The 24,898-nt window shown below is 28.0% G+C and overlaps 1 pseudogene; it reads left to right on the forward strand.

Moving 5' to 3' along the window:
• The first annotated feature begins 9,277 nt into the window (after positions 1-9,277).
• Positions 9,278-22,973, forward strand: LOC114180845 (annotated as a pseudogene).
• Positions 22,974-24,898: the final 1,925 nt, after the last annotated feature.

The raw sequence follows: 24,898 nt of genomic DNA on the forward strand, positions 1-24,898 counted from the left end.
CTTGTTCTTCCCTTACACAACTTCAAAGCCTAAAATAGCTCTATCTACACAAAGAAGAGTTTGATCAACAATTAAAGGATGAGTTTATGATCTCTAAGAGATAGAGATATGCCTAGAGCGTAGAAAAACAACATATAAGAGGGAAACATATTGCTTCAAAAAAAAAAAAGGAAAAGATGAACTTACTCAAAAGAAAAAATTGTTCGATCAAAAAAGTTCCTTAACTCTTCAATTTTGCCGTAGTGCAATTTGATTTTGAAAATAATAAGGAATTGATGGTGAAAATTGAGATGGAAATAAAACGAGAGAAAGAAATGGAAGCACGGAAGAGAGAAACCAAATAAAAAAGTATAAGAAATTATAATAGAGAAAAAAATGTGATTTTTAAATTTTAAAAAAGAATTTTCAAACTAAATTAATATAAATAAGGTAATAATATATAAATAAAGTAATAATATATAAATATATTTTTTTAAATATATAGAAAATAAAATAAAATAAAAATCAATTAATATAAATAAAGTAATAATTTATAGATATTATTTTTTAAATATATAGAAAATAAAGTAAAAAAAATTGTTGGGGACCGTGGCTCCCCCTAGGGATGGCAAAATGGGCCTGGCCCGATGGGCCGGCCCGCCAGCCCGACTGAAAAAGTATGGGCCAGGCCAAGAATTTCAGCCCGCCAGCCCATGACAGCCCGGCCCGTCAAGCCCGCTGGCCCATCGGGCTAGCCCGCGGGTCAAAACGGGCCAGCCCGCGGCCCGTACCACTTACTAAAACAAATAAACACGTGCCTTATTTTTTTCTATTATCCCTCCTCCCTCACTACTGCGCGCGCCCCCCACCACCAAAAACCACAACTCTGCGACTCTTCTTCCTTCCCGATTCTCATCTCTGCGCCACACACACAGACTCGCTTCTCCTCCACCCACTCGCCGCTGGCCACCACGAAAGACGCTGGCCACCACATCGCCGCTGGCCATACCTTCTTCTCCTCCACCGTGAGTCACGGCGTGGCTGCCAGAAGCGAGAAAACAACGCCGTTGTATCTTTGGTTGTGTTACATAACAGACCACCCTGACTATTATTATAGTCACTATGCAGGTTATTGTTGTATTAATGCATATGTAGTACTATTACATTTATATACAGGACCTGATTTAAAATATGATTTTGGACAACAAAATGAACATATCAGGAAAAGGATGGCGGGCCAGCCCGCCAGCCCACGGGTTGGGCCCAAAAAAACAACCCGTTTTGCCTTATCGGGCCAGCCCGGCCCGGTCCATTTAAAACGGGCCAAAAACGGGCCGGGCCAAAACGGGTCGGGATGGCCCGTTTTGACACCCCTAGCTCCCCCAGTCCCTTCATTCTTTCGCCACTGTCTGAATGATGTGTGTATATATATACATATATCTTTTCAGCAAGCTTATCCTTGTACTTGTTGGTTGTTGTGTTTTTTTTTCTTTTTTTTTTTTGTGATGATCACCACCATTATACTGTGAGCAGATGAAGATGCACAGACACCTCTAAAGGATGAGTAATCAATATTTTGAATTGTTAGATACAATGAGAATATGAGTTTTAATGTTTTGTTTTAAAGTCTTTGATTGATCTAGTAATAATTAAGGTTTGTTTGTATAAATGTTATATAAATGTTACATTATTATAGTTTTATCTTTAAAAGGACTATATTAATAATACTTGATTAATATGTTTTTCCATATTATTATACTATTAAAATGAAATGTTATAAAGATAAAATATATGTTTTCAAAGGGACCATTTAAGAGTAAAAGTTTTTCAAAGAGAAAAAATAAAATAAAATATTTTTTAGATATGTAAAAGAATAAGAAATTTTATTAGAAATCAAATTAACTTTTTTTGGCATATTTAAGAATTATATATAAGCATAAATCTCATCGTATTAGTTTTGCACAAATATAATATTATTAGGAAGGATTTTTTCCTTTAAAATTGAGTTAAATTGATTTTGAATTGACTGTAATAAAAAATGCACAGTTAAATTATCTTGGTTTCATATTCTATATTAAACATGTGTTACGGTAGAAAATTGGGTTAAATTAATTGAGTGTAATAAATAATGTATACTTAAATCATCTTGGTTTCATATTTTTCAGTAAAACATGTGTTACGGTAGAGAAAATATGATTTTGAATTATATATTGTCAGACAATTGCAGCAATGTATACGATGTCTTGTTGTCAGAGGGAGGGAGTAGTTTGAGTTCATATAATTTATAATTTTCTTTTGGTTTTTCTTTTATTAATGTATAAGTTGCACCCAATAATAATAATAATATATTTAAAAATAAAAGTGATTTAATTAAGACAAAGTATAAATATTTTATTAATTAAACTATAATATTTATAAATAAAATTTGCATCATTCTTAATAAACATTATCATGCCATATAATTCACTTAAACAAAATCACGTATCAATCAAGTACACAGATTAATTCATTATATATTTATAAAACCATTAATAGAAACTAGAAGGAAAGAAAATAAAACAATAATTATATATTGTTCTCTTGAGTAAAAATAAGACTAAAAAGCAAAGTTGACTTTGTTTTGAGCTTGAGCAAGAATCTCTTCTTCAGTAAAAACATCTAAAAACCAAACTACGCAAATCAGTTTTCAAATGTTTTATTCAAAGTCATTTTATTAAATGTAATTTTTAAACATTTTAAAATGATCAATACAATCCAATCTTTTCTCAAATATCATCTTCGTTGATTTCAATTCAACCTTCGTCATTTTAATTGATTATAGATACTTCTATATTATCATCAAACTCATAAACTAATATAAAATATTGTTCTTCAAATAATTACAACCTAAACTAATTTATCTAAAAAACAATAATCTAATACAAAAATCATAACACATGACGAATTTCATTCATTCAAACTATACGAATCTTATTTCAAATTCAAACATTTAAATATATTTTAAACAAAAACACAACTCTATGGAAAAAAAAAACTCAAGATATTAAGCACATTTTACCTTTACTTCCAAATGTTTAAGCAAGATAATTCATCAAAATTTAAGGACTTATAGTAAAGTTTTTAAATATAATCAAATTTTAATATAAATTTAACCAAATTAATGATTATTTTTCTGAACTAATTTCACTAAAATTGATGACAAATTCGCATAAATAACTTTTAAAATAAATAAAAACTTACTCTAAAAATTTGATCGATTAAAAATTATCCTAAACTTTCCAACTACTATCCGATTTTTAAAAAAACACAATTTACAAAGGAATGAAATTAGATAAAAGAAAGATAAAAGTTTTCTAGAAAAAGAGAGGAGCAGGAAAATTAAATGAAGGATGAAAGTGAGCAAAAACTTGAATTCTTTCACGTCTTTCGTCATAGTGGGTTACACATACACAAGATTAAATAAAATATAAGATAAACTTTTTCATATATTTCCTTCTAAAATCTAAAAATGTTGATTTCAACTTAAGATTCATTCAGAGACATTTTTATAAGAAATTAAAAGAATAGAAATAAAATAAAATAAGTTTTACTTTATTATATATATATATATATATATATATATATATATATATATATATATATAAATAAATTTATCAATTTAATTACTCAAATTCTCTGAAGAATTTCGAAGGCTCTCCATAGGCCTTAGATCCGGAAGTATAGCCAAAATAAATTATTAATCAATGAAATTAATTTATTCATATTTTTTTATTTTAATTTCTTGTGGGATAGTCTTTAACTTTAGTGGTGCTGACAAGCTTGTTCACAAAATTTCAACTTGATTATAAAATAGTTATTTTATGAAAGAACATTAATCAATAATCAATATCTGATTATAATTTGGTGTTATAGCAGACCCACTTGGAGTTTGGTAATAATATTTTGCTAACCGCATTAATTATCCAGAAAATAGGTTACTATTAATAACTATTTTTCCACCTACCAAATTGTTTTACTTACAGAAACACATTCCTAATAAAAGATTGGTGCTCCTGATAAAAATGATGATTATGTTTTACAAAATTTCGAAATTAAATTTGATCACCGATATATGGATCTTCTTGATGAATAATTTATCGTTATGAATTATTTTTTATTGATAATTAGTTTTGTGCTTTCCATGCCACTCATATTTATTAATCTTTGCATGATTTAAATATTTGTAATCCACAAATTGTATTCTTTTGAATTATATTTTTTTATTGTGAATAAGATTTTCGTAATGATAATACATAAATTTTACTTTTTATTCTCTTTACTTTTCTTTTCTTTTCTCTTTAGCTTGTGATCACAAAGATTCTAACGTGCTCAATTAGGTAAATGTACTTCTATCTTCTTCTTTTTTTTCTATACTGCATGCAGTACGATTTTTTTTTTTTATCTCTATATATTATCAATCTTATGTTTATCGCGGCTTGTATAAAGTTGAAATATTTTTTAAATAATAACTGTACAAAGTGAATTTCTATAAAAAATATGAATAATTATGACCACGTCAGATCTCGTATATTTGAGGAATTACTTATATTAGATATATTTCATAGTAGGTTTAGTACTTATATTAGTAGTAATAATTTAATATTATTTTATCTATTTTTGATTAAGTGTGACCCTAATTTTTTAGAAAAAATCGATGGAATCATTTTATCATTAGAGATGATGAGCCGATATTTGTTAATGTAACTATCCACCTTTTTTATATATTTATTATCGAATTAATAATAGGATAAAAAAAGAAATGACATTAACATTTTAATAAAAGAATAACGTTGAGTCTCTTTTAAAAATAAAAAAAATTATAAAAACACAATTGAGTAAAAAATAAATAAAAGAAATATATTTAACTAAAGATAAAATATCGAATCATTGATAAAAATATAGGAACAACAACTATTACTAAACTTATAGGATATTATGTGAGAACCCCTCTCTGCCACCACTTTATAAAAAACAAAAACCCACTGTCTCTCCCTAATACCCTCTCCTTCCCTTACTCTTTCTCTGCCTTCTCTCTACCAAATTCGCCCAAAACTTTGCTGCAGTAGGTCTAACCCTCTTCCCTGTTGCAGAATTTAGGGCTGAAGCAAGATCAGAACCACTTCCCCAAGCTGAGTTTTCCTTTCCTACGCGTAAGTCAACTTATATCCCCCTCATATTCTGATTTTCGAATTCTAAGTAATTCCAGCATTTTGGACTGTGGTAGAATCTGTTCTCACCAATTGCATTTGTAATTCAGTGCCTTAGGTTGGGAGGTTGAGGTATTATCTTTGGTTGAAGAGTAATTTCTAGTGGAAATTCCAAAGGTAAGGGGGGTTAACGAATTTTTACTCAAATCATTTAGAATTTGTCTTGATAAGTCTGAGTTGCATGTTTAATTATTAAATTGATGATTGAATTGCGTGATTTCTGTGTGTTGATGATTTTATGATGAATCTGGACTCTTGCATGTAAGAACAGGCTTGAAAACTGGTATTTTCGCCTGGGCGAGTGGCTCTCGCCTGAGCGAAACTATCAGAGAAATCACCCATGTTCCTGCTCGAAGTCTCGCCTAGGCGAGCTGGAGTCGCTTAAGCGAGAGCTGTCCTCGTCTAAGCGAACCAGCCTAGCTTGAGCGAGAGTTCGCTCAGGTTTTTAATTTCGCCACTGTTAGAGTCTCGCCTAGGCGAGATTGACTCGCTTGAGCGAGACGGCCTCTCGCCTAGGATGGATTTTCTAGCTTGGGCGAGGGTCACTGCAGTGGATGGCTTGGAGTCTTGTTTTAATGAGTGAAATGATATGAAGAATTGTAATTATGTGCAGTTACCCTCCTATATGCTTGAAATGTTGTTATGAACATAGTGAGAATTGAATAGTTGATGATTGTGAATGATGAGAAGTTGTGTTTGTAATGGAGTTTCAAGGGAAATTCATAAGAGCTTGTTAGTGTGTAAGGACATGAGGAATTCATATTGGATGGCATCCTGAAATTCCAATAATCATTCATGCTCATGTAGAGTAGAATGGATTATGTCGTGAGGAGTAGCAGGAGGTCCTAGTCTTTGGACTCGATAGAGCCTTAGACGCGAAGGGGACTTACCCTGTGAGAGGTTGGGTGATAACCCCTTGTGTCCAAACTCTGCAGAGTTTGGGAACCGTCACAGGTGCAAGCCACCAAGAGCTCCAATGTCGCTTACACAATCCGGATATCGAGTCTAGAATTTTATGTATAATTGCAATATGTTTGTGATTGATATTTTCAATATGAATTGTACGTTTTTCTCTCAAATCTCAGTTTGCTCACCCTTATCGTTTATGTCTGTTTTTCCTTATGTTTTCTCCTTGCTATGATCACCTGCTGTTGGTGTGAGTAGGGCCGAGTCCAGATGATGATGCCCCTCTCTCTAGCAGGAGCTGAGTGATTGATTAACAGTTCCGTGATAGTTCTCGCGGATTAAACACCTTGTAGTTTTGGGATGTTTTAGTTTATGTTTGAGTACCTATGTTCTTCACCAGGAATTCATAGGATATGTTTTGGATGACTGTATCAGCTGTATATTCTATATTGCTGCTCTCTTTACTATCTGCTGTGCTTAATCATAATATAATGTTTTATTTGATAGCGTGAAAAACTATTAAATGGGATGTTACATATTGGATATTACAACACATTTATATGCAATGAATTTTAGCTATGCCATTAAGAAAGAAAGAAAACATTTGATTAGATAATACTCGAAATATGATTTTCTTCGTCATTATCTTCATAAATTTAAAGATTTGAATACCTTATACTCGCAAAAGACCTTCTTGTGGAACAGTTTAAGAAATAAATGACCACCACGAAACTTTATAATTCTTCCAAAACTTGTTATGTTTTGAATAAGTTTATGGTTGTAGGATTTTAAAATTATAGCATTTAGAAGAAATACTTCACAATTGACACTGGAAAAAAAATTATTGATGACATGTCAGAGAAAACATTGTTTTAATGTAACCAATACCATAAAAAAAGGTTTTAAAAATATTTTGAATAAATTTCTTATATTTTTTGTGTTTGAGAAACATAATATTTAAATATTCAATATTAAAAGAAGAATTAAATATTATGTATTAAAAGGAGAATTATTTCTTCAATATCAAATATTTAGAAAGAAATTACAATTGTATATACTTTTCAAATTACAATACACAATAAAATTTGATAAGAACCAAAACATTTATTACATTTAAAAAGTTAATGAAATCTAGTTGATAAAATTTTAAAAAGTATAAAAAAAACAAATATTTAAATTAAAGAGTATTTTAAATGTTTAGTTACTTCAATTTTTTAAATTCTAATGAAATATCTTTTTTATATATTCTAACGTGCAGTACGAATACTTTTTTTTCTATACTACATGCAGTACGAATATTTTTTTTTATCTCTATATATTATCAATCTTATGTTTATCGCGGCTTGTATAAAGTTGCAATATTTTTTAATAATAACTGTACAAGTGAACTTCTATAAAAAAAATATGAATAATTATGACCACGTCAAATATAACGTTCCATTTAATTAATATGCATAATTAAAAGAAACGCCACACATAAATAGTATAATAATGCAGTACTGGGATCCTTAATGTCATCCCTACAAAACTAGGCACACCACGATGCTAACAGAAACAGGATAACGATTTTACTACAAGTCTATAAATCCAAGAACAACAAATACATGAGTCATAGCCCTAAAGAAAAGCCCAAAAGAAACTAAAGTCCAATCCACGCGGACTATGCAGCGGAGTTATCACCTCCCTGTTGTCCATGGGTGTTCCTCGCCTCTGCTCACACCAACAAGTTGATGATCATCGCAAAAGAGAGTACCACACAGCAGAACACACAACAATGAAAGTAGGGTAAGCTAGAGCACAAAAGAATTCATCCATACATTCAGTTATATTTACACAATCATACATTCGTCTCAGACAAGCATGTTATGACTCCTCAGGCAATACACTACGACATGACTCGACTAATCCGGATACGTATAACTTGGTTGGATTCAGCGGATGCTTGCACTTGTGGTGGATACCTCTGCTCACCCCCGAGCTGCTCACCCCCGAGCTATGTGTTACAAGTGTTACAATGAATCAGTTTTCCCTCACCACAAGGTTAGCCCTTAATGAATTTCAGGCCTCTTGCTACCCTCACCACAGGAGTCAGTCTGCTCTAGGTGAGACTAACTGACCCCTTAGAGCGTCAGGATACAACCTTACCTTGAATCCTTACCTAGTTATACAGATGGGGCACCACCATAGACACCCACTAACAGGGGCCATGGAATTACGTCCCGACCACTAAAGCGCAACCCCGGAGGTCTCACCTAGAGACTCCAAGGAATTACACATTGACACGGACCAAAAATCATAAATCAAAAAAAGAGAGAACACTAATCATGCTTACAATTTCATACCAACCCCTGAACATAAATTCTCATTCATATCGCATGTTGAATCCATACCACTAGTCATTTCCACCCCATGAATATAGGGCCTCATCTCATATCAATACCATGTCCCTTTAATTCCAACCCACTCATTTATTTCGCATGCCAAGTTCCCACAATATCCATCATTCACCGTTCATGAATTATATCCCACATACATAGCAATCCATTATACATATTTCTCATCATATCAATCATACCCAAACAATACCAATCATCCAAGAGCAACCAAACCACCAAACCACGCAGTGCCTCGCCCAGCCCCTCGCTCAGGCTGAAGGGTCTCGCTCAGGCGAGTCCCCCTTCGCCTAGGCGAGGGCTCAAAACAGAAATAGGAATCATCGCGGGATCTCGCTTAGGCGAGACCCTCTCGCCTGGGCGAGTTGTTTGCTCGCTCAAAATAATGAGTTGGCCGCCTTGGCGACCTTTGGCGAAAAAGGTTTGGGCGAGCCTCCGCCAGACTCGCTTAGGTGAGTCCGACTCGCCTGGGCGAGATTACCAGTTCTCGCCCTGGACTCACCTGCAGCAGATGTGTTTTCCAAACCAACCATTCATACCAAGCATTCCACGCACAACCAAATAGTGATCAATCCATACAAACATAAAGCAAACTCAAGGACAAGCTACAAGCAACATACACTCAAAATCCCTAACTTCCCGTACCTGGAAAGGGTTTACAGAACCTTGACTAATGAGCTGAAAACAGAAGGTACACGGAACAAAGGGGCGGATTAATACGAAACCCTAACTGTGAAATACAAAGGAAAAGCAATGGAACTCATACGATCTAGAAAGGGGCACTTACGTGGAGTAGGAACTGGTTCAGAGCTAGTTCGAGAAGGCTTGGGACAAAACCCTAGCAGAGCGTCCTATGAGAGTAAGGGGGATGACGACTGGTTTCTGAAAGAGTGAAAGCGTACGCATTAGGGCAGACTAGGATCAATTTTATCCTTTGGGTCAGCTCTTAGACCCATCAGATTTGGGGCAGCCATTTATGTTAAAGGCAGAAAAAGAACAGGGCCTTAAATCAGATCAGTATATTTGAGGAATTACTTATATCAGATATATTTCGTAGTAGGTTTAGTACTTATATTAATAGTAATAATTTAATATTATTTTATCTATTTTTGATTAAGTGTGACCCTAATTTTCTAGAAAAAAATCGATGGAATCATTTTATCGTTAGAGATTATGAGTCATATTTGTTAATATAACTATCCACCTTTTTTATATATTTATTATCCAATAATAGGATAAAAAAAAGAGAAATGACATTAACGTAATAAAAGAATAACGTTGAGTCTCTTTAAAAAAATAGAAACATGCAAAAAATAATAAAAGAAAGATATTTAACGAAAGACAAAATATTGAATCATTGATAAAAATATAGGAACACAAAATACTATTAAACTTATAGGATATTAGATATTGCAATACATTTATATGTAATGAATTTTAGTTATGCCATTAAGAAAAAAAGAAAACATTTGATTAGATAATACTAGAAATATGATTTTCTTCGTCATTACCTTCATAAATTTAAAGATTGAATACCTTACTCTCAAAAGACCTTCTTGTGGAACAGTTTAAGATAAATGACCACAAGAAAACTTTATAATTCTCCAAAACTTGTTATGTTTTGAATAAATTTATGGTTGTAGGGTTTTAAAATTGTAGCATTTAGAAGAAATACTTCACAATTGACACTGTGGAAAAATAATTATTGATGGCAACATGTTAGAGAAAACATTGTTTTAATGTAACCAATACCATAAAAAAGGTTTTAAAAATATTTTGAATAAATTTCTTATATTTTTGTGGTTGAGAAACATAATATTTAAATATTCAATATTAAAAGAAGAATTAAATATTCAATATTAAAAGAAGAATTGGTTCTTCAATGTCAAATATTTAGAAAGAAATTACAATTGTATACTTTTCAAATTACAATACAGAATAAAATTTGATAAGAATCAAAACATTTATTGCATTTAAAAATGTAAATGAAATCTAGTTGATAAAGTTTTAAAAAGTATAAAAAGAAAACAAATATTTAAATTAAAGAGTAGTTTAAATGTCTAGTTACTTCAATTTTTTAAATTCTAATGAAATATCTTTTTTTATATATTAATAAAAGTTATAACATATCATTTGATCAAAATCACACAAAATAAATATTAAACTAATAATAATAGATTTTAACATATATCTTTCATATTTGAATTTCAATATATGTTGGATGGTGATAAAAATAATTTATGACAATTACATTAAATTATTATGTTATTATAAATAAATTTTATTTATAATTGTAATGATAAAATTACGCGTAGGATAATGAGTTAGAAAATATAAATAATTATATAAAAAATACCAAAATAGTAATTTACACACAATAAAAATAAACAACAAATAAAAATATTAAAAAAATATTTTAATGTGTGTCTTAGAAACAAGCTTAGAGATCATTGAATAAAATAGTACAAAGAAAAACAAATGTGTAATTAAGATATGATAAGATGAAAAATACTTCATAGATTTAAGAAAACTTTTCAAATATCAACTTAGTCGATAGTTGAGAGATAACGAAAATTGTTTTAATGAACAAAAGAGTTTTCAAATAAAATAAAAAATTAATAATAATAAAATAAAGAAGATAAATTTGTTATATTACCTAGTAAAAGAAGAAAGGTCTATGTAATTGAACATTTAAATTGAAATTGTTAAATATTTTCAATATAGTAAATACAAATATTAAAAAGAGTAGAAATGTTATTAACATATCTTATTGAAGATCTATACATAGGTTATTAACATATTAGGGGAAAATGTTATTTTTCATTTTCTGTAACATACGAAACATAGTTCTTTTATAACATAGGACAAAAAGGGAAAGTTGCTTTGAATTTTTGAAGAGTATTTGTCTATTGATACCAATGTTTGATTATCAAATACAGCGTACTAGACATAAACGACAACCTTTTCAAGTGTTGTTGTTGTTGAAAAGAAATTAAAAGTGTTTTTAAAAGGAAAATCAAGCTAAATGTGGGAAAGAATCATACTACTTAAATGCTTTGAATAATATAATCTTTAGTAAAAAAACAGAATCATTCTCATAATTTTTTTATGATATTCATCACGTATAGAATAGAATAAAGAGGTGAAACAGGAAAAGGAGAGGAATAGAAAGAACCTTATACCTCCAGAAGAGAAAAAGGGATACGTGTGGATATTGTTACAAAGATTTAAATAGAACAATATAAATTATTATGTGAAAAAGAAATGGAGGATGAATAGTGGTTTAAATGAGTAAATATGTATAAAAAAAAAGAGAGAGAATGAAAGAAGGAAGAAGGGAAATGAGAGAAACCTTTACAAACTTGAGTGTAAAGAAACGAGCAGAGATATATAATCTAGATATTCGGCCTTTTTGTATTTCAGAATCTCTCGAGTCAAAATTGTAAAAATGGGTCGATTACTTTTTATTTTTAAAATAGGAACAAGTCGTCAAGACGATATTACAGGTAAAGTCGTCCTGTCTTCTCTCCTGCCGGTTTTTATTTTTATTTTTTAGAAAAAGCAAAGTCATTATACATGAGAACCGTATCAATTTAAAGAAAAAGTGAAGTCTTCAGGAGGATATATGACGACTTCACTTTTCAATTTTTTTTTATTTTATTTTGTGACACTTTTCCGGTTTTAAATTTTTTTTATGTTTTTTTTTTCTTTTCTAGAGATTATATATTTAAAAAATTTAAAACTGAAGACATCCTCTTCCCTAATTAATTCAGAGTGTTTCTGTTTTTCCTGATTGGGTATGTACATTCATCGTCTCAAGCTGTATCCCGTTTGCTTTTCCTTGGCTTCTAATTACTTTCCCAATTGAAGTAAACTCAAATTGAAATGCAGAACTTCAACGTGTTACAAAAACTTAAAACTTCAATGTGTTACAAAAAATAAAAATAAAAATTGAAAAGTAAAGTCTTGACCTGACGACTTCACTTTTTTCTCCAAAAAAATTCAAAAAATTTATTTTTACAAATTTTGCTTCAAAACAACCTTAAAATAAATAAAAGAAACCTAGATATTCATATGTTACCGCTACAAAATCCAAAATAAATGTTTTTCTCACATCATTATTTTGGTATGAATAGTTTTTTTCATTTTTTTCATTTTTTTTTACGATAATAAATAAAAACTGTAATAATAAACTAAATATTTCTTATTTACCTCATTTGTTGTTCATTTCTTTTATATATATATATATATATATATATATATATATATATATATATATATATTTTTTTTTTTTTCTTTTCATTTTGTATTTCTTTCTTTTTTATTGAATAAAACACAAGAAAAAAGATTTGATAATTTTGACATAATTTTAATTCAAAATATTTTAGACTAAAATTGTATCAACTTAGTACAATTTTAATTTAAAAAATACTTTGAACTAAAGTTATGTTATATCGACACCACTCTCGTATTTAACATGACTTAAAAGTTTTATAAGATGTTATTTTCAATGACATATTAAAAGTTACATGTCCTCGATCTACATCCATATGCTATATATATGTCTTTAGATAAATGTGCATGAGTTCCAACCCTAATTGAAAGAGAAAGAAAAATTCCTCTAAGTATAAATGTTAGTTGATATATAGGAATATGGGTTGACAACAATTTATATAGCATCATTGATGATGATGGAATATTGTGAGAAAAGTTTATCAAACTTTTGTTTTATGAAGGGTGATGCAGAAAGTTGTTCATTGACATTGGAAATGATTAAAAAAAGCGATAACAAGGACATGAAAGCATATATAGATGGAACCTCAAGGAAGCTAAAATGTACAAATTCATGGGACCACCACCATCTTATTAGATGCAAATTCATGGTTCTTTTTGTTATACAAGAATCACATATTTCAAGGATATAGTTCCTCGTTCCATTTCAATTTGGTTGGCTTTGCCAATGGAATACCCTACAAAAACTTGGATCTCTCTCTCTTTCTTTTTGTTTTCAGCATCATCCCCTCTTATGACGAAACCCACTTCATAAAAAAGAATTGAAAAGCGATACTATGATTTAGTATATCTTAAAAAAATGGGTTAAATATGTTGCAGGTTTTTTACTTTTAGTGAAAATTGGAATTAGTCCCTCTCAAAAATTTTGAACTAATTTAATCATTTATCTTTAGAAATACGTGAATTTAATCCTTTAAATCATTTTTTTAAATTTATATTTGACATTTCAAACGTGTTTCTCACCTAACATTGTAGCAAACATGTGTCAAACAGTGTAAACAGACTAAAATACTATAATGAAATGTGTTTGAAACGTCAAATAAACTTAATACAATCTTGTTAAAAGGACTAAATCTATGCATTTACATAAGTAAGAGACTAAATTAGTTCAAGGTTTTCAAGAGGGACTAATTTCGATTTTTACTTAAAGTTGAAGGACCAAAAACATATTTAACCCTAAAAAATTTATAGATTGAAATTATTTATATGGAAAACTTTTTCTCGTTTAACTTTTTCAAAATTAGATTTTTAACTTATACTAAGTTAGTTTTAATTTATACTCTTTTAAGAAACCTTTCTACAAATATTTTTAGAACAGAAAAATAAAAGGAAAATAATGTTTTACAAACATTTATGAGAAACTTAGTATATGATTAGTAGCTTTTTATTGAATCCTTGTGAGCTTATTGACTCCAATAATATAAGGAAAAGTTTAAGTAGTAGTGGAGGATAAAATCGCATGCATATTTGGCTGATATCATCACTCCATTTAATTAACAAGGATCTTTGATGTGTGTGTGCTAAGATGCATAAAAGTGTGAATACATTTAAAAAAAAAAATGCATAGGAGAATATTTATGTTCCTACGTCTCTAATTACATGCTTTCAACTTTATATGCATGACGACATGCATGTTTTCTCCACAGGGTTTTCACATACTGCATAATATAATTAACATGTTAATTAGCATAAACATTATATTGTGAATCTAAATTTTTTATTAATTTGAGTGTTTAAATGTGATCATCCATTTTCATAGTATTTCGGCCTTATCTGAAATTTCAGAGAATAACTATTGAAAGCTTATACTTCACTTGGAATTTATCCTAATCAACATTCACCATATATATTCCTTTTAAATATCTCATTACTTTTCACCACATAACCTTTAATTTCAAACATAGTTATACCAATCATTATTGAGCTTGAATTTAAGGATTGTTATTAGTTTAAAAATCCCTTTAAAGTTTAAGATTAGTTTACATGTCAATAATTATAAAGTTACTATCATGGCATTATTAAATATTTTAACTTGGTCTCTAATTGACTAAAATATTATGTAGTTATCAAGTCAAAGTATTATTATAGCTAACTAATAACTAATTATTATGTAGTTTTCTGTTTTTATGTAGTTTTCTTCTTTCCTTAACTTCTTAAACATTATATATTGTGTGGCATCTATTTCTACACACAAAAAGATGAGAACCAACAATGTTAATGGAGATAGAAGAGATATTGTTAACAATAATAGTGTTCCCTTGCCACCATGTCTTGGTAGTCAGCAAAATGCAGCAATCATTGCTAACGATGGAAGCTCCATAGACTATACAAAAGGAAGTTTCATAAGATGCAAAATTTTCCGAGGTTTTAAATGGGGGAAGATCATATTTTGGTGTTTATATATATTTTTATAACAATCTTAATGTTGGCTATTATATATATATATATATATATATATATATATATATATATATATATATATATATATATATATATATATATATATATATATATATATAAAATTTATAATATCTTATTTGTAAAATAGAGTATTAAAGTTTTCTAATATCTAGGCCACTCATCTACCTTTTTATGTATCAAATTTATTTATTTTTATTTTTATATTTATCTTATCGTATTTATTTATTTAAAAATTTTGATTTTGTATATTTAAATATACAATTAATAACTTTTCAAAATCTTTTATCTCTTCTCAATTATCTTTCATTTAATTTAAACTTTCATATTCTAATATGTGATTTCATTATCTTTTTGTCAAAATAATTTTAATAGTTTTAAATCACAATATATATTTTTAATGAAATTTAAAATATCTTTTTATATACTTTTTTATATATTTTTTTATTACAAAAAAGTTTATCTTTTCAAAATTATACATATAATGTATTTTTTTTTATATGGATGAAATCTCCATAGATTACAAGATATATATAATGATTATCTATTATAATTTATTCAAATATTAAAATTTGTAATATCTTATTTCTAAAATATAGTATTAAAGTTTTCTTATATCTAGAAAACTCATCTATGTTTTTATGTATCAAATTTATTTATTTATTTTTATATTTATCTTATGGTATTTATTTATTTAAAAATTTTGATTTTGTATTATTAAATCTACAATTAAAAACTTTTCAAAATCTTTTATCTTTTCTCAATTATCTTTCATTTAATTTAAACTTTCATATTCGAATATGTGATTTCATTATCTTTTTGTCAAAATAATTTTAATAGTTTTAAATCACAATACATATTTTTAATGATATTTAAAATATCTTTTTATATACTTTTTTATATTTTTTTTTATTCCTCAAAAGTTTATCTTTTCAAAATTATATATATAATGTAATTTTTTTTATATGGATGAAATCTCCATATATTACAAGATATATATCAAAGATTATCTATTATAATTTATTTAAATATGAAAATTTATAATATCTTATTTCTAACATAGAGTATTAAAGTTTTCTTATATCTAGACCACTCATCTATCTTTTTATGTATAAAATTTATTTATTTATTTTTTTAGTTATCTTATGGTATTTATTTATTTAAAAATTTTGATTTTGTAATTTTAAATCTACTATTAAAAACTTTTCAAAATCTTTTATTTCTTCTCAATTATCTTTCATTTAATTTAAACTTTCATATTCTAATATATATTTTCAATGAAATTTAAAATATCTTTTTATATACTTTTTCATATTTTTTTTATTCCAAAAAAGTTTATCTTTTCAAAATTATACATATAATGTATTTTTTTGTTTTTTTTATATGGATGAAATCTCCATAGATTACAAGATATATATATGAATGATTATCTATTATAATTTATTCAAATATGAAAATTTATAATATCTTATTTCTAAAATAGAGTATTAAAGTTTTCTTATATCTAAACCACTCATCTATCTTTTTATGTATCAAATTTATTTATTTATTTTTATATTTATCTTATGGTATTTATTTATTTAAAAATTTTGATTTTGTATTTTTAAATCTACAATTAAAAACTTTTCAAAATCTTTTATCTCTTCTCAATTATCTTTCATTTAATTTAAACTTTGATATTCTAATACGTGACTTCATTATCTTTTTGTCAAAATAATTTTAATAGTTTTAAATCACAATATATATTTTTAATGAAATTGAAAATATCTTTTTATATATTTTTTATTCCTCAAAAGTTTATCTTTTCAAAATTATATATATAATGTGTTTTTATTTATTTTTTTATATGGATGAAATCTCCATAGATTACAAGATATATATCAATGATTATCTATTATAATTTATTCAAATATGAAAATTAATAATATCTTATTTCTAAAATATAGTATTAAATTTTTCTTATATCTAGACAACTCATCTATGTTTTTATGTATCAAATTTATTTATTTATTTTTATATTTATCTTATGGTATTTATTTATTTAAAAATTTTGATTTTGTATTTTTAAATCTACAATTACAAACTTTTCAAAATCTTTTATCTCTTCTCAATTATCTTTCATTTAATTTAAACTTTCATATTCTAATATGTGATTTCATTATCTTTTTGTCAAAATAAATTTAATAGTTTTAAATCACAATATATATTTTTAATGAAATTTAAAATATCTTTTTATATACTTTTTTATATTTTTTTTATTGCTCAAAAGTTTATGTTTTCAAAATTATATATAATGTATTTTTTTGTTTTTTTATATGGATGAAATCTCCATAGATTACAATATATATATCAATGATTATCTATTATAATTTATTCAAATATGAAAATTTATAATATCTTATTTCTAACATAGAGTATTAAAGTTTTCTTATATCTAGACCACTCATCTACTTTTTATGTATCAAATTTATTTATTTATTTTTATATTTATCTTATGGTATTTATTTATTTAAAAATTTTGATTTTGTATTTTTAAATCTACAGTTAAAAACTTTTCAAAATCTTTTATCTCTTCTCAATTATCTTTCATTTAATTTAAACTTTCATATTCTAATATAATATGTGATTTCATTATCTTTTTGTCAAAATAATTTTAATAATTTTAAATCACAATATTTATTTTTAATGAAATTTAAAATATCCTTTTATATACTTTTTTATATTTTTTTTATTCCGAACAAGTTTATCTTTTCAAAATTATACATATAATTTTTTTTATATGGATGAACTCTTCATAGATTACAAGATGTATATAATGATTATCTATTATAATTTATTCAAATATAAAAATTTATAATATCTTATTTCTAAAACAGAGTATTAAAGTTTTCTTATATCTAGAACACTCATCTATATTTTTATGTACCAAATTTATTTATTTATTTTTATATTTATCTTATGGTATGTATTTATTTAAAAATTTTGATTTTGTATTTTTAAATCTACAATTAAAAAAATTTCAAAATCTTTTATCTCTTCTCAATTATCTTTCATTTAATTTAAACTTTCATATTCTAATATGTGATTTCATTATCTTTTTGTCAAAATAATTTTAATAGTTTTAAATCACAATATATATTTTTAATGAAATTTAAAATATCTTTTTATATACTTTTTTATATATTTTTTAGTCCTAAAAAGTTTATCTTTTCATAATTATACATATACTGTATTTTTTTTGTTTTTTTTATATTGACGAAGTATCCATAGATTATAAGATATATATCAATGATTATTTATTATAATTTATTAAAATATGAAAATTTATAATATTTTATTTCTAACGTAAAGTATTAAAGTTTTCTTATATCTAGACCACTCATCTATCTTTTTATGTATCAAATTTATTTATTTATTTTTATATTTATCTTATGGTATTTATTCATTTTAAAATTTTGATTTTGTATTTTTAAATCTACAATTAAAAACTTTTCAAAATCTTTTATCTCTTCTCAATTATCTTTCATTTAATTTAAACTTTCATATGTGATTTCATTATCTTTTTGTCAAAATAATTTTAATAGTTTTAAATCACAATATATATTTTTAATGAAATTTAAAATATCTTTTTATATACTTTTTTATATATTTTTTTATTCCTAAAAAGTTTATCTTTTCAAAATTATATATATAATGTATTTTTTTGTTTATTTTTTATATGGATGAAATCTCCATAGATTACAAGATATATATCAATGATTATCTATTATAATTTATTCAAATATGAAAATAAAGTCCAAATTTTAGGTCCGATCCAATTATGAAAGTCTATATATTGAAGGTTTCGTAAATGTTAAAACACACTTGAAGAAGAAACTTCTTCTAAATACATTTGATGAAATAAGCTCATTGTGAAAGCTGAAGGCATTAGATTTCATCATCATTCTAGTATTCAGATATGTTTAGGAGTAACTAATTCCTTGGGTTGAGTGTAATGAAGTATTAATTATTTGTGGATTCATCATTCAATATTATTCTTTTCCCTCATCTCTTTGTTTTATTCTTTTTTCAATTGCATAGTCTAGGAATTTTCCACATATTGATCCAAAAGATAGTTTGGGAAACCTGATTATGATAAATAGCTAATTAATATCACATTCTAAACATAGATGTGGTCATTGGTCATTCTTAACATCTGTCAGGTTTTACAGAGGGGGTTTCACACATAAGACACTGACACCACTCTCAACCCAAAACCTTAAGGCAATGGGTTTATGGGTCTTTATTCTTATATAGTTCTCCCCCTCAAGGGTGAGTCCCTTCAACCACATTGGTACACTCCCCCTCCAACAGAAGCTGCCCAACCACGAGTACTCCTTTTCTGCCCTTTTCTGTACCGCCGTTCTTCTTAACGGGACACGCTTACCTGGAACCCTTATCTGGGACTTTTGCCAGGAAGACTTTCGATACTAGGACCATACTGGTACTGCACTCGTCTGAGCCGGTATTAACCATCGGCTCTGATACCACTTGTCAGGTTTTACAGAGGGGGTTTCACTGGGGAGAACAACACCAATGAGATCTGAGCCTAACCACATAAGACACTGACACCACTCTCAACCCAAAACCTTAAGGCAATGGGTTTATGGGTCTTTATTCTTATATAGTGCTCTACTTTCTCAATTCTGGTCAATGTGGGACTTAGACTCACACTTGGATTCCTAACAACATCATCATATAATTCATTAATGCGAACTTAATAATAACAATGTCTAGAAATAGAGTTTTTATTATTCAGGTTTAGGCTTGTTTGCGACAAAATCAAGGTTTGTTACAAAATGTGTGAATGTTAGAAAATGAAGTAGAAATATATTGTTTGTTGTTTTTATTTTGAATGAAATCATGAAACTCAATCCCGATGAAGTTTTTACCATGTAATTTCTTAAATCAAGTTGATATTTCCATAGAATTTCGGTTGCTTCTTTATTTAATGTTTATATATATATATATATATATATATATATATAAATATTTCAATCATTTATCTTTTTATATATTTTTTCTATATATCCAATTTATTTGTATATTTATCTTATTTATGTATTTAATCTATTTATATTTCTATCAATCTATTTACTATTATAAATAAATACAAAATAAATAAATTAATGCAAATGTACAATTAAAAATATTTCAGAATCTTCTATCTCCTCTCAGTCATCTTTCATTTAATTTAAACTTTCATATTCTAATATGTGATTTCATTATTTTTTTGTCAAAATAATTTTAGTACTTTTAAATCAACATATATTTTTAATAAAATTTAAAATATCATTAAATTAATTAGTGACCAATTTAATGACTAATTCATTTGGTACCCAAAACCTTGGTAGCTAATTTTAAAGACCTATTTAGTGACCAATTACAAATTTTTATTCATAACAGTGACTATTTTAGTAACAAATAATTTTTAGTTTTTCAGATTGGTATCTAAATTGGTCACTATAGTTACTAACAATTATTGGTTACTCTTTAGGAGTTTTCTTGTTTTGTGTGTGTGTGTGTATATATAATTGACAAATATTATAAAAATTTATTTTTTGGTTGAATAATTATTGCATATGGGATGTAATTGTAATGTTTATTTTTGTATAGTATTATGGATGCAAAGTTGGTGAAGATGAATAAAGAAATTTATGAAAAGCTTGTATATACTGGCGAGTTGGGAGATGTAACAAAAATCCGTGCAAATTTATGCATGCAGAAACACCGTCTCCATATACTTCCTATCCCGGTATCAATGCCAAAAGCAAAATTTGTGGGAAAAAGCATCATTCATCTTCTAAGATTATCTCCAAGTCCAAGAAAACTTTGGTTCAAAAGAGTGAAGATAGAGACGGGACAAATGTTGTAGTGTCCAAGAAATCATCTCGTACTATATGGAAGTATTGGACCAACAACAAGTGTTTGTATGGTGAACAATGCATCAATTTGCATTCATGGTTTCAAAGTGATGAATTGTCCACAATAATAGAGCTTCACCAACATAAAAAGGTATGCACTTCAAAATCCATAATTAGTAATACAAAATATATTTTGGATAATGGATATTTAGAATAATAATTCAATTGAAATTGATATGATTACATTTTTTGATATTAGGCTATAACTGGAATTACACTTCTAGTTGGAACCAACAAACTTTATTCTGGAAGCACTGATGGCACTATTCGGATATGGGATTGCCATACAGGTCAATCCCTTAAAGTCATAAATTTTGGCAAAGAGGTTAACTCCTTGATAAGTGAGGGGCCATGGATTTTTGTTGGTTTAAAGAATGCTATCAAGGTAAACACTTTTTTGTCCTTGTTTTATTTTAATTTATAATAATGTTCTACTTATAGGAGTAGTATAAGCAAATTGATTTTGTGGATGTGTTTGTTATAAAGGCTTTTAATAGCAAGACCAATTTAGAGTACACTCTTGATGGACCCAAAGGACGGATCCTTCACATGATTGTTGGAAACAACATCCTTTTTGCTGGGGTAGAGGTAATAATCCATATAGAAGTTAAATGTTATCCATGTTAAACTCTACTTTTTTTTCTTTCTTCTTATGCAGTAAATTAATTGATTGAGTTTTATGCTTCATTACATTAAGATTTTTTGAATTGTCTAAACATCTAGTGCCTTTTACCTTATCAATTATTTCATTGTAATTGCTTATGCTAGAACTTTTTTTCCTTGATTAGGTTAAGAATTCTTGTTTTTTAAACATTTGTTTCTATTGTCCATTGATTTATGTATTTTGTAATTTTTAAAATTTTTAGGATGGTGTCATTACTGCATGGAGAGAAAGCTCTGAAACTAAGTCTCCTTTTGAATTGGCTGGCTCACTGATTGGCCACACTAAATCTGTGGTTTGCCTAAGAGTTTCCCTAACTGTTGGATGTAATATGTTGTATTCGGGATCCATGGACCAAAGCATAAAGGTATGTCTATCGTGAGTTGATGTCGAAATTTTTTTTTCTTGTATTGTGTCAAATTTCCTTGAATTACAAAGTGACTAAATCAGTTATCACTCACTATCCAAATCTTGTTATCATGTTTTCTTCAGGTCTGGAACATAGATACATTACAATGTACAATGACACTTAATGAGCATACTAGTGTAGTCACATCCCTTCTCTGCTAGGAATGATATTTGTTTTCAAGTTCATCTGACGGCACAATTAAAATCTGGGCAATGACAAAAGTGGGAACTTTGAGTGTGGTATATACACACAACGAACAAAGCGTAAGATACCCAATCATTTGGTTGTACTTTTCTTAGAAAACAAGCTAACAATAGTATTAAAGAAGTTGGTCAATTCACAAAATTCATTATGCTATTATACAGGGTATTATATCACTTTTTGGGATACATGACGCAAATGGCAAGCCAATATTGTTTTCCTCTTGTACATGAAATTTAGTTTCCATGTACGAATTGCCATCGTAAGTAAACTTGAATTATATTTCCTCTTATACTACTACATATTACCGTGTTGGATATTGTTGCATATTTTAACCATGTCCTTTTCCTGTATAGATTTTCAGAGAGGGGCTGTTTATTTGCTAAGAAAGACATTACATCATTTGAGTTAGTCGCTGATGGAGGACTCTTTCTCACTGGAGATGGGGCTGGTTTGCTTAGGGTGTGGAAATGGAATGAGTTACCTAAGCTGGCATCTAATTAAGATGTTTTCTATATTCTTTAAACATGAATTTATCTTTTGTTAGCAAAATGCATTGTGTTCTTCATTCTTATGCATGTCATCTTTTTTGTCATCTTACATCATTAATGCATCTACGTAGCATATACATTACATCTTGTTTATTCATCAAAAGACATGTTTAAATGGAACTTCATCATCTTAACTCTTAGTTCCAAGTCTGTTCACTGATTTTCTAAGTACATTGTTCATATATGTTTCATGATGATGAGTACTTGTTGGGAAACTTCACACACAACATTGTGAGTCTTGACACCATGACACTTAAGGGAGATAGTTTTTGCAATAATATACTTAAATGAGATATGAAATATTTTTTTGTACGGTTTCTATGGTGACACTCACTTCACACTCACTGCATTTGGTTACTGGAGAATTGTCGGTCAATTACAAAAAAAAATTAAAAAAAAATTGGCACCCTTTGAGACTATATGTTACTGGGAAAGAGACGCTCCTTTGAGACCAAGTATGGCAAGTGCCAAGCTTTTGGTTACTGGAGAATTGTCTGTCAATTGAAAAAAAAAAGATTGTAGTAAATTGACAGCCTTTTGAGACTATATGTTACTAGGGAAGGAGGCACTCCTTTGAGGCCAAGTGTGGCAAGTGCATAACATTTGAGTGGAAGATCCATGCTTAGTTGACAGGTAAGTGTCTTCTAGGTCAGAAACCTAAGATAAAATATTTTATAAAGAGAAAGTAAAGCTTCAAAGACTATCTATCTTAGTATCTTGTGTCTTGCCTCAATTAATCAATTGCACTTAGGGACCCAATAAGTTATTCATTATTCTAAAAACATTGTGAAATTTGTGCTTCTTGGGATATCATTGTATGAATTAGACCTGAGATGAGATGATATATTTTCATTTAAAAGCATTCATCATTCTGTTAGCATTATCAGTCTATTTTAGTTGAATATTCTTTGCATTCATACCTTAGTTTAGGCCATTTTCATGCATTATTGCATTATTTGAATGATTTCATTATGTGTTATCTCTATTTCAGATCATACACTTGGGTTTTGTGTCTTTCTTGTAAACAGGTGCTTTTAGGTGTTGAAATCACAATTTGGAGAGAGTTAGTGTCAAGAATTAAGCATATTGTACTCACTACTATCAGCGCGTGCATTCAAGGGCGACATTCAAATTTTGCAAAAATACATTGGCATCACCTTGATCGTCGAGGGCGCTTCACTTGCTTCACTTTGAATAACGACCCCTGCTCTCTCTTGATTATGTGTGTGCCTACACCTGCACATGCAATCATGATTGGATTTGGATAAACTTGTAAACTGTAAAGTAAATATGCGATGAACTTCTGTAACCTTGATGGAAGCAAATTTGTCTTTCATAAAAATGTACGAATATAGTTTATTAGAGACTAAATTTAAAAAAATATTGTTTTTTTCTCAAAATAAAATGATCACATACTCCTTGACTTGATAACTATTGATAAAAAAAATAAAAATAAAGACTCACTGTTTTTTAAATTTGTATTTAGGAGTATATAAGCAATGGTCTTAGTTTAATGGTTAATGCTCTTTTCCAATATTTGAATCTGCAATTGATAGAAAATGAAATGATAATAAAGTGAGTGATGAAGATTCTTATATGTTAAACCATTGTTGCTCTTCTCAAAGCTTTTGGTGTCAGAAACCTGACAAATTCATATATAACTATCGTTTCTAATGATAATTAATATATGACCAATTGTCTCTATTCAAGTCAGTCTAAGAGACAACTTGAATTTGTGAATGTTTTAATGTGTCCTGCAACATAAAAAGAAAAGAAAGAGAAAGAGTTGAAATGATTTGAATTTTCGAACTCAGCCGATTATGTTGGATCTTAGATGCTTGTGTTGATCTGTGTAGTTTATTTGAATATTGTTTGAAC

The sequence above is a fragment of the Vigna unguiculata genome, chromosome 4, assembly GCF_004118075.2.
Source record: "Vigna unguiculata cultivar IT97K-499-35 chromosome 4, ASM411807v1, whole genome shotgun sequence".
NCBI lineage: Eukaryota > Viridiplantae > Streptophyta > Magnoliopsida > Fabales > Fabaceae > Vigna > Vigna unguiculata.